Below are 17,110 nucleotides of genomic sequence, written 5' to 3'. Positions count from 1 at the left end.
ACTCCTAATACCTCCTTGCAATGTAGTATAGAAAATGCAACAATAGAATTACACGTTAGGGACAGTGATAAAAGAGATGCAAGACTAATTATGCCTAGGGACAGTGGAGAATTCACTAAGAAGATGATGCTTGAGCCAGACCATGAAGTATGAGTAAGGGTTTGAGGAGCAAATAAAAGAGAGACAGAACATTGGAGACAGAGTTAGAGTAGAATTCAGGGTCCAGTCCTGGCTTGGCCAACATGGTTTGTATATATAAGAATAAGACACTTGGCTCTTTTGGGTCTCCATCTCCTCTTCACAGAGAAAATGTTACAATAGCTACCTACAGAGCCTCACTAAGGTCCCTTCTGGTTTGGAACATACGATGCTACATCAGAAAACCCTGGGCCGGTTTTCTTGTTTCCACAGATAAGCATCAAACTCCTTGGCCCTACTGTTCTCTGCAGTGGGAAGGGCATTTACCCTTTCAAACTTCCAGAAGCCCATTTAGTAAATTAATGATGGAGCTACTGTGGGATTGAATCACAGCTTGCTGTTGTCATCAGCTCAGCACTCCTAGAGACAGGCTCACACCCAGGCTACCTGGCAGGCAGCTTAGGAGAGAAGGGCTAATTGTCTTTCCTATTTCCTTCTCTGATTATAGGGATCCTTTTAATGATGAAGGTGGGAGATGCAGCCATTCAAAAGGAAGGAGCATTTAATGTTGTAAATGACATTTCTACATTTAATGGCAAAAGTGACACATTTTCACTGTAGAAAAAATTGAAAAGTAACAGGGAAGAAAAGATCACTTGTCACTTCTTTACTATGAGATAATCATGTCAATATCCTGTTTTTCAGGCATGTATTTTAGAAAAATATACAGAGTATGTGATACAAGCATTTGTAACCTCTCTTTTTTCACTTAGGAGTATGATGAAAAAATCCATCATTAGTGCTCCCCTGAGGCAGTATTTGTAATGACTTCATAATGTTCTATACATTATACGGTTTGTTCATGATTTGTTTAACCAGTATTCTATCACTGGGCACGAAGACTGGTTTTGAACTTTTCACAGTCATAAACAACACTGTGACGAACATCTTGCAGTGAAATCTTTGGGTCCATAAATGATTACCCCTAAGTCTAGGAAGGGTGTTAGACAGGAAGGCTGGATTTAGAAAAAGCCTCGTGTGAGGCTGCAGGAACAACAGCTTGGTTTAGAAAGCATTGTTTCCCTGGTTGCGTGTGCTTAGGATGATTGGCCAACCCAAGACCCATGGCACACCCTGCTGAGCTGCGTCAGTCCCGCCACCTGGCACCTCCCATGAGCTCTGAAACCCTGCCACGGGGCTGGTGCCTCCCAGTTGAGTGTGCAGCCTCGCAGGGTGGGAAGGCACCATAGGGAAAAGCAGGAGAGGGCCCTCAGCAATTTTTTATGACACCAGGCTTCTGTTCAGTGCTTTGGATAATTAAAAACAGACCCCCACCCAGGCCACATCTTTAGTCTAAAACGTACTGCGTGTGGATTTTGGAATTGGCTCCGGAGGGACAGGGCGGAAGCGTGTTCCTCCGGGACATCTAAACCAGGCTGGAAAAAGTGCTCCTAGAGTATTGTGTGGAGATGAATCCTCCACAGGCAGTGCTGGGAGAGATGACCTCATAGGTCCTTCCCATCTGTAATTCCTGTGATGATCCAAACAGATTTTACAGTGTGGCCAGATTCAGAATACAAGCATTTAAAAAACAAACCAGCCCCTGTGGAGTTACACACAGATCTTCCTTCTCTGTATTTTCAGCCTGAAAATCACCTCTGTTCTCCCTGATATCTGGGGCTGGCAGCATCCGTTCCTGGCTTCGTCGGCGGGAGAAGCTCTGTCTTCCTGCAGAGATGGTAAAAACACATTCTAGAGTCCACCCTCCCCGGGCCATGGGGTTTACAGTCACTTCCTACTGTAGTCCTTCCTGAATGAGGGAGGAGGAAATGAATCCACAGCCCACCACGGCCACCTTTGATACACTGGCCCCTGATAGAACCGGGGCAGTCAGGGTGGAGCTACAGACTTCCTGCTTCTCCCTGTTGGAGGCTTGATAATATGTCCTTGGCTTTTTTTCTCTTGGAGTGAAAACCACAGTGGGGACATATATGTGGTTGTGAGATGGTAGTGATGATGATACAATAATAATATTGGTCTAGGCCTGGGCTGCATTTGTCCAAACTTCATTCATTTGACAAATATTTCTCACTAGAATAGTGTCAATTCATCTATGTATCGCTAAAGTCTTCGAAGGTAAGAATCTTTAATTTGCTTACTGCTGTATCCCCAGGCTTGTAATTTGCTCTCAGTAAATATTTGTTGAATGGATGAGTAAGTGAATGAGTGAAGCGTGTCCTATGGCACACAGTTCTGAGTTCCACTCTAGGTTCTGAGCTTTCATTTCCTCTTCTGAGAAATGGGAATAACAATGCCACCTCCTCCGGAGGTGGTGGTGATGAAATCTATTGGTCACGAGCCTAGCACAGCACCAGGACTCAGGAGGCCTTGAGTGAGTCCTTATCGTCTTTCTCCTGATGCGTGTTCTGGACTGTGCAGCTCCCAGAGGATTGAGCCAGGCTGGGAAGACACAAGAAGGGACGGCTGGCTGTTGATGTGTTCCGCCGTCCCTCCCTTGTACCTGGTGGAGGAAACTGGCTGTGCTTGTACTAAGTCATCAATCTTTTTTCAGGCCACACACCTGGAACTGTGTGCACTGAGAGGTATCCGCTCCAGCAGCAGCTGGTTCATCTTATAGCTACAGCCCAGACACATGCAGAATTTAGAAACGAGGAGGAGGAGGAGGAGGAGGAGGAGGAGGAGGAGGAGGTTTTCCTTCCTCTCCACAAAGTCTGAAACCCCCACTTTTATTATGTGCACTAGCATATTGGCTTGGCAGCTGATGTGTTTCTTTTATAGCATTGCTCTGCATAAAACTGCATGGTTCCAACTTATGGTACACCAGAGTTTGATTATATTTAAAAGTCAAACATGGAAGATGTCCATTGTCCACATCAGGGAGGAAGGATAAGCAGCACCATGAATCACTATTCCTTGTACACTTTTATTCCCCAAACTAATTGCTCATTTGCTTAAATAAAAGGCTCCACTATGAGTGCCTGTCATTAGCAAATGAAAGCTGATTACATTTTGTAAGAACGTCGGAACATCTTAAACCTTATATTTCATACCAGAAACCTAAGCTGAAATATTTCCATGTAGTAACACTTCTGATAGAGGAAAAATAATTTAAACAAATAATTAGTCTTGAGAATAAAAGTGTACACAAAAGCATAATTAATGAATTTACTAATTGTTCTTCCCTGCTGTGGACATAGCTCAAAGTTGAATTTTAAGCTCTTGCATAAATATAAACTACTGTACAAGCCACAAAACGGGATGACTCACCATCAGTCATTAATGTTGCCTTAAAGACAAACTCGAACTCTCAGAGAAAATGCATTCACCTAGGCAGACATCATTTTGAAAATAAAGCAAGTTTTCGATGATAAACTGGTCTTTGAGTCTTTGGGAAAAAAACACACACACGAGAGATTTGCAAGTTTTAATGCCCTATGTAAATATCAGACAGGCAACATTTACCTTACTCAAAATTCCCCATTACCTGAATAGGAATGAATTTGGTCTGTCCTGACCATGTAGTCAAACGTGTCTACCCTCCCTCTCTATCCCATCCCTTTTTTGAAATGGAAGTAAAATGTGAACTGCGGTGCCTTTTGTCTGTGATATTCTCTATATGTGATGAAGGCAGCTTCTTTCTTCTCCTCCCTATCCTCCTTTTCTTCATCTTCATCTTTTCTTCCTGCTTTAATTCCCACATAAGTAGTGTTTTCTGGATTTGCCTAGAAGGCTACAATGTATAGATTGTAAAATAGAAATTGTTGTCATTTTCCCAGTCTGGGAACAAAAGTAGGAGAAGGCAATGGAGAGATACTCCAGTTAAATTCCTAGCAGAACTGTTGTATATTTTCTAAGAACAACAACAAAAACTTGTATGATGGTTATTTTTTAAATATGGCTCCAAAAGATTCTTACTTCTAATTGTTATATTTTATGTTAAGAAACACCACAGCAATCATCTATAAGCAATGCACTTCAAGGCAAACCTACTTATATATAGAATTGCTCACTCATATCTACGACTTTGGCATCTTAAAGGACTCCACTTTGACATCAATCCACAAAATGGAACATCTAGACACTTATCATCACATTGTGGATTTTTCTTTCCTCTCATCTAAACTTTATATGTAATAAACTGATCTATAATATTATAGTCTGATCTTTGTTTTTTTGTTTGTTTGTTTTTGAGACAGAGTCTCACCCTGTCACCCAGGTTGGAGTGCAGTGGTGCGATCTCAGCTCACTGCAGCCTCCACCTCTTCGGTTCCAGTGATCCTTGTGCCTCAGCCTCCAGAGTAGCTGGGACTACAGGCGTGTGCCACCACACCTGGCTAATTTTTGTATTTTTAGTAGAGACAGGGTTTTGCCATGTTAGGCAAGCTGGTCTCAGACTCCTGGCCTCCGGTGATCCACCCGCTTTGGCCTCCCAAACTGCTAGAATTACAGGTGGGAGCCACCGAGCCCAGCCTTATGGTCTGATCCTAATAGGGAAAGTTGCAAATAACAAGAGGCCCTGGGATTCTAGAAGTGGTTTAGGAAGTGTAGGGATGGCATATTCTGGGGGCAGAAACAGGAAATGAATGGTCTAAAAAGGAGTTCAACTACTAAACATTATTTGAAAACACTGCTTTGTGAGATTTCACTGGGTAGGAGGGTGAAGGCTGTAGAGTAGCAGGGAATGAGAGGAGGGGACAGGGTGGTGGGCAGGAAGTGCCTCTTCTCTCTCCAGCCAGGGCAAATCTCCATGTTGTCTTAGGCTACCGTGGTCTGGTTCCATGAGGCCGGGGCAGGGAATGTAGTAATGCAATTTGGGGGCTTCATGAAGGGCCTGCTCTCCCCACCAGCAGGAGGTTTAGATTAAAAAGTTTATTCACCTCCCCCCTTCTCCCATTGACTCAGAGCAGAGAAGGGAGGCAGGGAAGGGCTAGGGGAGGGAACCAAGGAGAAGGAAGTGCTGTTGCCTAGGTCTCTACCAGTGACAGTGTCAATGAGGTAAGGATCTCTTCCATTTTGTTTGTCCAGACAGTACAGTTCTGGTGATTTTGGTAACTTCAGCAGAAAAGAGGGCCTGCACGGTGTGCATGGGAGGAGGCAGGGCAGGGGAGGAAGAGGGCGGTGGCGGGGATGGGATCTGGCTTTGAGGGGACAAAGGACACAGAAAGGAGACGGGAGAGACAGGCAAGCCAGGGTATTTTTCCATCTTTACATTTTGCTCGGGGCCATCCAAGTCCACCAGTGCAAGCCCCAGTTCCCCTGAGATGTGCTGGAGAGCAAATTTCTACAGGCAGAAAATCTAAGCACAGAGGGCTCCTCTCAGCCGCGCGCAGCTGGGAGCGCTCCTGCCGCAGAGGTGCCCTGTGGGAGGAAGATGTCCTGGGGGCTCTGACCATCCGCCTCAAAGCTGGTGTGGGGGCTGCGTTTGCTGCTCTCTGATGGTTCCCGTACTCAGGATCCCAGAGCAATGGCTGGGTGCCCAGGCTTCCTGCCTCTTGCCTCCCTTCGGATCCTGGCTCCGGTCATCTTTCACGTGTGTGACCTTGAAACACAGTTATTTGACCTCTTTGCATCTCAATTTCCTTCTCTGTAAAGTGGGGGTAACCATAGGACATGCCCTATAGACCTGCTATGAAGATTAAATGAGGTAATCAATAGAAAGCGCTAGAAGAGTGTCGGGTACCACGTTAACTATCGTAAATGTTAGCTAAAATCCCAAATCCCGACTGCCTTCTCCAAAGAGCGCAAAATTCGCCCTTGTATCCAAGTGAAGAACGAATCAGAACTGCTTTGATTTTTTTTTTTTTCCTGGAATGGTTTCCAGAATGATTTGGCTTCTAGAGAGGGAATTATAAGGCAGCTGAACTTCTCTGGTTCTGTCTTCGACTCATTATCGTGCAGGAGTAACACAGGTTAATCGCATAGCTAATTAAGAGATAACATTAATGGAATCTGAGTTGGTGCCCTGATAAAGCCGAGCCCTGGCAGATAAATGCTGAGGTGGAGCCAAGCCATTTATTTGAGGAGCAGCAGGGCTCCTATCAGGGCACCAACTCTGCTTCCATTAAAGTTATTGATATTACACCCCAATCTACAACTGTAAGAAAATTCAATGTGTCTTTTTTTTCTGTTTCTGTTTTCAGAGGCAGTTCAGCGTTTGCCGTGCTGGCTGAACCAATGCAGCAGAAGCCAGGTGATATAGCTGCTTTTATTGAACAACACACTTAATAATGAATTAACAAATAAATGAATGAATGAACATTAAAGAAATTCATTCACAGCAAACACCACTGCAATTAATATGCTGCCATTTGCAGGGGGCTGTTGACGGGGCATCTAGCAGAGCAGAGCCCTCTCTGGATTGATCAGTGTTTTTCTTTTTTTTTCCAGGGCTCTGCCTTAGAGCAAATCAATGAAGAACCTAAAGTACCATTTCTATATTTCTGTCTCCTTCTAGTTAACTTGATGAAACGGTTTTGGAGAATTCCTACCCTATTTGCTGTAATAAATTCTCTCATGGTTTTTTAATTGTTGCTTTTTTTTTTTTTTACCTTTCTCAAGGAATAATGATCAATTACTGCATTCAGCTGGCTGATGGCTGACAAATTCTATTTGACATAATGCAGCTGTGATTTAAAGGAAGCGTCATGGTGCTAACTACGCGGCTGCTTCCTGAGGAACAATGGGGATTGGACTGTACCCTCTGTGATGGTGTGGGCTTTAGTATCCCGCAATTAGGCAAGTGCATTTCACCGAGAGCCAAAGATAGTCTCAAAGAGAACCGGATGCTATCATCTCTGGCCATGGATCTGGGGACATCTTCACCGTCTACATCCTCACAGCGTCCTGCACACAGGCTGCTGGTGCCCCTTGTCTCTACTCCCTGAAAGCCCCCACACAGGCAAATTCCCTTCAGAGTCAACAAGCTTCAACAAAGGCCTTCACCAGGCTGAGGGGAGTCAGCCACTGAAGAAATGAGACTTCACTTGGCATTCCTGTGCTGAGAATGTTAAATACCAATTCCAGAATGAGAAGTAAACACTGGGGCTGTCTGAGAATCACGAAGCAGTACCACACGAGCTCATCCACGGTACAGGCATAACGGTGAGTTGGTCAGAACTGCGTCCGGAGAGCCACTCTGCCACTTGTATAAACCTTGAACTCTCGGAGGCTTGGGAGAATATGTGCCTAAAACACAGTGCCTGGAATGGGTAAATGCTGAACACAGGGTAGCTCCTGTTATTATTGCTGTGGTTGCTGTGATGGTCATATGCTCTTGTTTTATAGCCCAGGCTTAAGTGAAAGCAAAGCCGAATTCCCAAAGAGTGTCAATTAGGAGGAGAGAAGGAGCTATCCCGTCCCAACTATTAACTCAGATAACGAAAATTCACAGCCGGGTGTGCTGGCTTATGCCTGTAATCCCAGTACTTTGGGAGGCTGAGGTGGGAGGATCACTTGAGCCCAGGAATTCAGGACCAGCCTGGGCAACATAGTGAGACCCTGTCTCTACAAACAAAAACAAAAACAAAAAACCCACAAAATTAGCTGGGTGTAGCGGCTCCCGCCTGTTGTCTCAGCTACTCAGGAGGTTGAGGCAGGAGGATTGCTTGAACCCTGGAGGTCAAGGCTGCAGTGAGCCGTGATAGCACTATTGAACTTCAGCCTTGGTGACAGAGAAAGATCTTGTCTCAAATAAGTAAATAAATAACAAAAATTCACTCTAGACAATGTGAGCTTGATATTTTGTATTATGATGTCAAGTAGGAGTGAATTTCAATATAAAGAAAGTTCTGTCATTTTTTTAGCTATATAAATTAAAAATAAGTTGAAAATGAACATTCACACACTGTGTTCTTCAAAATTCTCATTTACTGAGTCTCAAAAGCAGATATACTCATTTTAGCAATTTACCAAGTAAATCTGAAAACACCCGAGACATTGAAACTCAAGGGGAAAATTCTTTTTCTCTTGAAATTTTAAGCAGAAATTTTATAATAAGATTATATGTCATAATTGTGTCTGTATATATGAAGGTCTGTCATTAAGCCTTATAAACACATGATTACATGATTTATTTTTATTGCCTCATTAAACTAGCAACTCCTAAGTATATAAATATGTGATAAAATAGTCTATGAAAACTACATGCAAAAGGCCCTCACATTAGGAAAAGGAACTTGCAAAATACAGAAACTCACAATTAAGAATTAAATCTCTAAAATCTACACACAAAGCAAACCAGAGTTTTATGGAGATGGTGACCTACCGTGCCTATGTACTAAAAAGTAAATTCTATTCTGTTCAGTCCTTGATAAATACACACAATTTCCATGTAGAGCTAACTCTAATTACCGACAAAGTCAATATGAAGTGCGTGCCCAAGAGCACAGAATAGCTAGTGGACATGAGGATTTTCTTGATTTTTTTTTTCCAGGGGACAAAACTTGAGGTTTTTTGTTTTGTTTTTTTGAGACCCAATCTCACTCTGTCGCCCAGACTGGAGTGCAGTGGTGTGATCTCGGCTTACTGCAACCTCCCCCTCCCAGGTTCAAGCAATTATGTTGCCTCAGCCTCCCGAGTAGCTGGGATTACAGGCACCCACCACCGCACCTGGCTGATTTTTGTATTTTTAGTAGAGACGAGGTTTTACGATGTTGGCCAGGCTGGTCTCAAACTCCTGACCTCAGGTGATCCACCTGCCTTGGCCGTTCTAAAGTGCTGGGATTACAGGAGTGAGCAAATCATGAATTTGTGAGCCCCAAACAGGCCAGTTCTTTGTGTGTATGTTTCTCCACATCTCTTTCCATTTAAAGTTATAGCAAGATGCTGTAAAAGAGTGGCTACAGAGGCAAAAAGAAACATCTGACTTCCTAAAAATGTGCAAAACATGTCAGAGTCAAAAGTTAGAAACTTGCTACCTGACCTAGTCCGTCTCGCTGCTAGGAATCAAAGCTTCTATTTTCTGTGGTTCTCTAAAGCCTTTATCATATCCATATTTGCCTTAGTTTTCTGCCTTAGTTCATCTCTCTTTTTCACACCTTGACTTCTACAATATGTTATGCACCATCTGTATTCTTTCACCTAATTCTTTGTGATTCCTTTCAACCCAGTTTTTATTTACTTCATGAGGGCAGAAACAGTTACATTTATTTCTCCCTATTCCCTGAACCAGATGCACAGTCTCTAGCATAGAGAAGGTGTTTCTAAAAGTGTTTATTGAACTGAATTATTGAATGTGGCCCTCTAATCATCACTTCTCATTTCGTGTGTGTGTGTGTGTGTGTGTGTGTGTGTGTGTCCTCCGGGATTCATTAATAAAACGGCTCTTGAAAATTATCCTTTCCTAACTCACTGCAAACTCTGACACATCTTTCTTTCAGGGGGTCAACTTCTTCAGCTCTGCTGGGGCCTCAAAATGTCCTCAGTTCCTGTATGTGGGTCTCTTGTATTTTTCTTTCCCCCATAATTTTTCATTGAGAAATTGCCTCTTTCTTTGCTCACAAGTCACCTGAGTGGCTTCTGGGCCAACCTTGCTTTCACCTGTGCCTACCATGAGGATGAACTGGTGAGACACTAAGATCCCAATCTGCTATGACCACGGAGGGTTTTAACAGTGATTCACAGGAAATGCCACGGACTCTATGTTTCTGTTCAATGAGGGATGCGTCTTGAGCCTTGGTCCTTGCTAGAAGTTATTCTTCCTACAGAAGGAGCAATGGAGACACATCTTCTCTACAGCATAGTCAGACTAGAGACCCTCCACAAAGTAGAGGGAAACCACTCTCTACTAATAATTAACTGGCTGCAGATATTTTAAAGTGAGAAGGACAAATGCTGTTTAGCAATAAATTAGCATAGTCCTTGTTCTTTTTTACACACAAAAAAAATCACATATACTGTCTAATTATTTTCTGCAACTAATAAGTGCCTCAATCAACTAGAATCCGGCCAGAGAAACAGAGCTCACATCACCTCAATGGAGGGAATTTTATATGGGGTACTGATTATAAAAGTGTTGGAAGAGTTAACAAAAACAAAACACACACGTAAAAAATGGCAGGAAAGCAAATCAGAGATTTACAACAACAGGAAACCTCTAGGACTTGAAGGTTTGAGGGAGGTAGTGGTGTTTCCAGAACCCAGATGCTGTCTGATGGCAAGTAAGGTCACAGAGGGCAGGCCTGCACCAAGGATCTGGGACTGCAAAGGAGATGGCAGGAATGCCACCTGAAGCAGAAAGAGAGGAAAGAAATACCTTAGATTTTCTTCCTCCCCGTCTAAATTACCAGGCTCAGAACCCAGGACTTTGCAATGATTGCAATACAGACTTCCGCGGGCTAAAAACCACGTGGAATGCATTCAAGACGCTTAGAAGCACCTGGTCTATTCGAGAAGAAAATAAATCCCAACCAAATCAGAACAAATACTCTAGTATTATCCACAACCATCCATGAGGTTTTTTTGTTTTGTTTCAATTTGTTTTTTAACCACTCTTTTAATGAAGAATAACTAGAACTTGATAGCAGAACCCCAGTATAGATTCATGTATGATTTCTTGCATATAATTATATTTCATGGTTTACCCCATATAGTTCTCATTTCATCAGTGCAGTCATTTCAGTTAATTTTTTTATTGTCTTCATAAAGTCCAGCATCCACAGATTCTTCCAGGTATTGTCACAGATATTGAGTACAAGGTGGTTCCTTGTTGACCAGTACAAAATAATATTGGTGCCCAACTTAGGCAAATAGGTTGTGACCTTTCTGACATTTATTTCTGACTAGAAAAGCCACATGTTACACAGCCATAAACACATTTCTCACTTCCTCTTATCTTTTAGCGCAGGTCACCTCTCTGACATTTCATTCCATTAAACAAGACAAATGGAGATTTTTTTTTTTTTTTTTTTTTTAATCTCTTGAAAACTCTCATCCAAACTTTCACCAAACTACGAGACATTAGAAAGTTCTTATTCTCCTAGAGAGTACCTTAGGTCTTCTTCCAGTTCCCCTTTCCTTCTCTTACTCTTTTCTCCTTTTCCTTGAACATATTTCTCTCTTCATAACTAAGTTTCCATCTCGGGCTCTAATTATCTTTTTTTTTTTTTTAAATTTATTTATTATTATTATACTTTAAGTTGTAGGGTACATGTGCATAACGTGCAGGTTTGTTACATATGTATACTTGTGCCTTGTTGGTGTGCTGCACCCATCAACTCGTCATTTACATCAGGTATAACTCCCAATGCAATCCCTCCCCCCTCCCCCCTCCCCCCTCCCCATGATAGGCCCCGGTGTGTGATGTTCCCCTTCCTGAGTCCCAGTGATCTCATTGTTCAGTTCCCACCTATGAGTGAGAACATGCGGTGTTTGGTTTTCTGTTCTTGTGATAGTTTGCTAAGAATGATGGTTTCCAGCTGCATCCATGTCCCTACAAAGGACACAAACTCATCCTTTTTGATGGCTGCATAGTATTCCATGGTGTATATGTGCCACATTTTCTTAATCCAATCTGTCACTGATGGACATTTGGGTTGATTCCAAGTCTTTGCTATTGTGAATAGTGCCGCAATAAACATACGTGTGCATGTGTCTTTATAGCAGCATAATTTATAATCCTTTGGGTACATACCCAGTAATGGGATGGCTGGGTCATATGGTACATCTAGTTCTAGATCCTTGAGGAATCGCCATACTGTTTTCCATAATGGTTGAACTAGTTTACAGTCCCACCAACAGTGTAAAAGTGTTCCTATTTCTCCACATCCTCTCCAGCACCTGTTGTTTCCTGACTTTTTAATGATCGCCATTCTAACTGGTGTGAGACGGTATCTCATTGTGGTTTTGATTTGCATTTCTCTGATGGCCAGTGATGATGAGCATTTTTTCATGTGTCTGTTGGCTGTATGAATGTCTTCTTTTGAGAAATGTCTGTTCATATCCTTTGCCCACTTTTTGATGGGGTTGTTTGTTTTTTTCTTGTAAATTTGTTTGAGTTCTTTGTAGGTTCTGGATATTAGCCCTTTGTCAGATGAGTAGATTGCAAAAATTTTCTCCCATTCTGTAGGTTGCCTGTTCACTCTGATGGTAGTTTCTTTTGCTGTGCAGAAGCTCTTTAGTTTAATGAGATCCCATTTGTCAATTTTGGCTTTTGCTGCCATTGCTTTTGGTGTTTTAGACATGAAGTCTTTGCCCATGCCTATGTCCTGAATGGTACTACCTAGGTTTTCCTCTAGGATTTTTATGGTATTAGGTCTAACATTTAAGTCTCTAATCCATCTTGAATTAATTTTCATATAAGGAGTAAGGAAAGGATCCAGTTTCAGCTTTCTACTTACGGCTAGCCAATTTTCCCAGCACCATTTATTAAATAGGGAATCCTTTCCCCATTTCTTGTTTCTCTCAGGTTTGTCAAAGATCAGATGGCTGTAGATGTGTGGTATTATTTCTGAGGACTCTGTTCTGTTCCATTGGTCTATATCTCTGTTTTGGTACCAGTACCATGCTGTTTTGGTTACTGTAGCCTTGTAGTATAGTTTGAAGTCAGGTAGCGTGATGCCTCCAGCTTTGTTCTTTTGACTTAGGATTGTCTTGGAGATGCGGGCTCTTTTTTGGTTCCATATGAACTTTAAAGCAGTTTTTTCCAATTCTGTGAAGAAACTCGTTGGTAGCTTGATGGGGATGGCATTGAATCTATAAATTACCTTGGGCAGTATGGCCATTTTCACGATATTGATTCTTCCTATCCATAAGCATGGTATGTTCTTCCATTTGTTTGTGTCCTCTTTGATTTCACTGAGCAGTGGTTTGTAGTTCTCCTTGAAGAGGTCCTTTACATCCCTTGTAAGTTGGATTCCTAGGTATTTGATTCTCTTTGAAGCAATTGTGAATGGAAGTTCATTCCTGATTTGGCTCTCTGTTTGTCTGTTACTGGTGTATAAGAATGCTTGTGATTTTTGCACATTAATTTTGTATCCTGAGACTTTGCTGAAGTTGCTTATCAGCTTAAGGAGATTTTGGGCTGAGACAATGGGGTTTTCTAAATATACAATCATGTCATCTGCAAACAGGGACAATTTGACTTCTTCTTTTCCTAACTGAATACCCTTGATTTCTTTCTCTTGCCTGATTGCCCTAGCCAGAACTTCCAACACTATGTTGAATAGGAGTGGTGAGAGAGGGCATCCCTGTCTTGTGCCAGTTTTCAAAGGGAATTTTTCCAATTTTTGCCCATTCAGTATGATATTGGCTGTGGGTTTGTCATAAATAGCTCTTATTATTTTGAGGTACGTTCCATCAATACTGAATTTATTGAGCGTTTTTAGCATGAAGGGCTGTTGAATTTTGTCAAAAGCCTTTTCTGCATCTATTGAGATAATCATGTGGTTCTTGTCTTTGGTTCTGTTTATATGCTGGATTATGTTTATTGATTTGCAAATGTTGAACCAGCCTTGCATCCCAGGGATGAAGCCCACTTGATCATGGTGGATAAGCTTTTTGATGTGTTGCTGAATCCGGTTTGCCAGTACTTTATTGAGGATTTTTGCATCGATGTTCATCAGGGATATTGGTCTAAAATTCTCTTTTTTTGTTGTGTCTCTGCCAGGCTTTGGTATCAGGATGATGTTGGCCTCCTAAAATGAGTTAGGGAGGATTCCCTCTTTTTCTATTGATTGGAATAGTTTCAGAAGGAATGGTACCAACTCCTCCTTGTACCTCTGGTAGAATTCAGCTGTGAATCCATCTGGTCCTGGACTTTTTTTGGTTGGTAGGCTATTAATTATTGCCTCAATTTCAGAGCCTGCTATTGTTCTATTCAGGGATTCAACTTCTTCCTGGTTTAGTCTTGGAAGAGTGTAAGTGTCCAGGAAATTATCCATTTCTTCTAGATTTTCCAGTTTATTTGCGTAGAGGTGTTTATAGTATTCTCTGATGGTAGTTTGTATTCCTGTGGGGTCGGTGGTGATATCCCCTTTATCATTTTTAATTGCGTCGATTTGATTCTTCTCTCTTTTCTTCTTTATTAGTTTTGCTAGTGGTCTGTCAATTTTGTTGATCTTTTCAAAAAACCAACTCCTGCATTCATTGATTTTTTGGAGGGTTTTTTGTGTTTCTATCTCCTTCAGTTCTGCTCTGATCTTAGTTATTTCTTGCCTTCTGCTAGCTTTCGAATGTGTTTGCTCTTGCTTCTCTAGTTCTTTTAATTGCGATGTTAGAGTGTCAATTTTAGATCTTTCCTGCTTTCTCTTGTGGGCATTTAGTGCTATAAATTTCCCTCTACACATGCTTTAAATGTGTCCCAGAGATTCTGGTATGTTGTATCTTTGTTCTCATTGGTTTCAAAGAACATCTTTATTTCTGCCTTCATTTCGTTATGTACCCAGTAGTCATTCAGGAGCAGGTTGTTCAGTTTCCATGTAGTTGAGCGGTTTTGATTGAGTTTCTTAGTCCTGAGTTCTAGTTTGATTGCACTGTGGTCTGAGAGACAGTTTGTTATAATTTCTGTTCTTGTACATTTGCTGAGGAGTGCTTTACTTCCAATTACGTGGTCAATTTTGGAGTAAGTATGATGTGGTGCTGAGAAGAATGTATATTCTGTTGATTTGGGGTGGAGAGTTCTATAGATGTCTATTAGGTCTGCTTGCTGCAGAGATGAGTTCAATGCCTGGATATCCTTGTTAACTTTCTGTCTCGTTGATCTGTCTAATGTTGACAGTGGAGTGTTGAAGTCTCCCATTATTATTGTATGGGAGTCTAAGTCTCTTTGTAAGTCTCTAAGGACTTGCTTTATGAATCTGGGTGCTCCTGTATTGGGTGCATATATATTTAGGATAGTTAGCTCTTCCTGTTGAATTGATCCCTTTACCATTATGTAATGGCCTTCTTTGTCTCTTTTGATCTTTGATGGTTTAAAGTCTGTTTTATCAGAGACTAGTATTGCAACCCCCGCTTTTTTTTGTTCTCCATTTGCTTGGTAAATCTTCCTCCATCCCTTTATTTTGAGCCTATGTATGTCTCTGCGTGTGAGATGGGTCTCCTGAATACAGCAGACTGATGGGTCTTGACTCTTTATCCAGTTTGCCAGTCTGTGTCTTTTAATTGGAGCATTTAGTCCATTTACATTTAAGGTTAAGATTGTTATGTGTGAACTTGATCCTGCCATTATGATATTAACTGGTTATTTTGCTCGCTAGTTGATGCAGTTTCTTCCTTGCCTCGATGGTCTTTACATTTTGGCATGTTTTTGCAATGGCTGGTACCGGTTGTTCCTTTCCATGTTTAGTGCTTCCTTCAGGGTCTCTTGTAAGGCAGGCCTAGTGGTGACAAAATCTCTAAGCATTTGCTTATCTGTAAAGGATTTTATTTCTCTTTCACTTGTGAAACTTAGTTTGGCTGGATATGAAATTCTGGGTTTAAAATTCTTTTCTTTAAGAATGTTGAATATTGGCCCCCACTCTCTTCTGGCTTGTAGAGTTTCTGCTGAGAGATCTGCTGTTAGTCTGATGGGCTTCCCTTTGTGGGTAACCCGACCTTTCTCTCTGGCTGCCCTTAAGATTTTTTCCTTCATTTCAACTTTGGTGAATCTGGCAATTATGTGTCTTGGAGTTGCTCTTCTCGAGGAGTATCTTTGTGGCGTTCTCTGTATTTCCTGGATTTGAATGTTGGCCTGCCCTACTAGGTTGGGGAAGTTCTCCTGGATGATATCCTGAAGAGTATTTTCCAACTTGGCTCCATTTTCCCCCTCACTTTCAGGCACCCCAATCAGACGTAGATTTGGTCTTTTTACATAATCCCATACTTCTTGCAGGCTTTGTTCATTTCTTTTTCTTCTTTTTTCTTTTGGTTTCTCTTCTCGCTTCATTTCATTCATTTGATCCTCATTCGCTGATACTCTTTCTTCCAGTTGATCAAGTCAGTTACTGAAGCTTGTGCATTTGTCACGTATTTCTCGTGTCATGGTTTTCATCTCTTTCATTTCGTTTAGGACCTTCTCTGCATTAATTACTCTAGCCATCAATTCTTCCACTTTTTTTTCAAGATTTTTAGTTTCTTTGCGCTGGGTACGTAATTCCTCCTTTAGCTCAGAGAAATTTGATGGACTGAAGCCTTCTTCTCTCATCTCGTCAAAGTCATTCTCCGTCCAGCTTTGATCCGTTGCTGGCGATGAGCTGCGCTCCTTTGCCGGGGGAGATGCGCTCTTATTTTTTGAATTTCCAGCTTTTCTGCCCTGCTTTTTCCCCATCTTTGTGGTTTTATCTGCCTCTGGTCTTTGATGATGGTGATGTACTGATGGGGTTTTGGTGTAGGTGTCCTTCCTGTTTGATAGTTTTCCTTCTAACAGTCAGGACCCTCAGCTGTAGGTCTGTTGGAGATTGCTTGAGGTCCACTCCAGACCCTGTTTGCCTGGGTATCAGCAGCAGAGGCTGCAGAAGATAGAATATTTCTGAACAGCGAGTGTACCTGTCTGATTCTTGCTTTGGAAGCTTCCTCTCAGGGGTGTACTCCACCCTGTGAGGTGTGGGGTGTCAGACTGCCCCTAGTGGGGGATGTCTCCCAGTTAGGCTGCTCAGGGGTCAGGGACCCACTTGAGCAGGGAGTCTGTCCCTTCTCAGATCTCAGCCTCCGTGTTGGGAGATCCACTGCTCTCTTCAAAGCTGTCAGACAGAGTCGTTTGCATCTGCAGAGTTTTCTGCTGCGTTTGTTATTGTTTACTGTGCCCTGTCCCCAGAGGTGGAGTCTACAGAGACAGGCAGGTTTCCTTGAGCTGCTGTGAGCTCCACCCAGTTTGAGCTTCCCAGCAGCTTTGTTTACCTACTTAAGCCTCAGCAATGGCGGGCGCCCCTCCCCCAGCCTCGCTGCTGCCTTGCCGGTAGATCACAGACTGCTGTGCTAGCAATGAGGGAGGCTCCGTGGGTGTGGGACCCTCCCGGCCAGGTGTGGGATATGATCTCCT

The 17,110-nt window shown here is 42.3% G+C and overlaps 1 long non-coding RNA gene across 2 annotated transcripts in view; it reads left to right on the top strand.

Annotated features, from left to right (window-relative positions):
* Positions 1-2,158: 2,158 nt before the first annotated feature.
* The window catches only part of LOC105465259 (uncharacterized), a 36,245-nt gene continuing 21,293 nt past the window's right edge, over positions 2,159-17,110 (top strand). The window contains exons 1-2 of one of the 2 annotated variants that reach the window (XR_977451.3): positions 2,159-2,274; positions 6,718-7,260. This is a non-coding gene — a long non-coding RNA (uncharacterized lncRNA). Of the gene's footprint in view, positions 2,275-6,270; positions 6,350-6,717; positions 7,261-17,110 lie in introns of those variants that run through there. The other variant, XR_977450.3, reaches the window with a different exon arrangement.

This window comes from Macaca nemestrina, chromosome 19 (genome assembly GCF_043159975.1).
Source record: "Macaca nemestrina isolate mMacNem1 chromosome 19, mMacNem.hap1, whole genome shotgun sequence".
Classification (NCBI taxonomy): domain Eukaryota; kingdom Metazoa; phylum Chordata; class Mammalia; order Primates; family Cercopithecidae; genus Macaca; species Macaca nemestrina.
The sequence above is the reverse complement of the archived record's forward strand: the minus strand, read 5'-3'. Positions and strand labels throughout refer to the sequence as shown.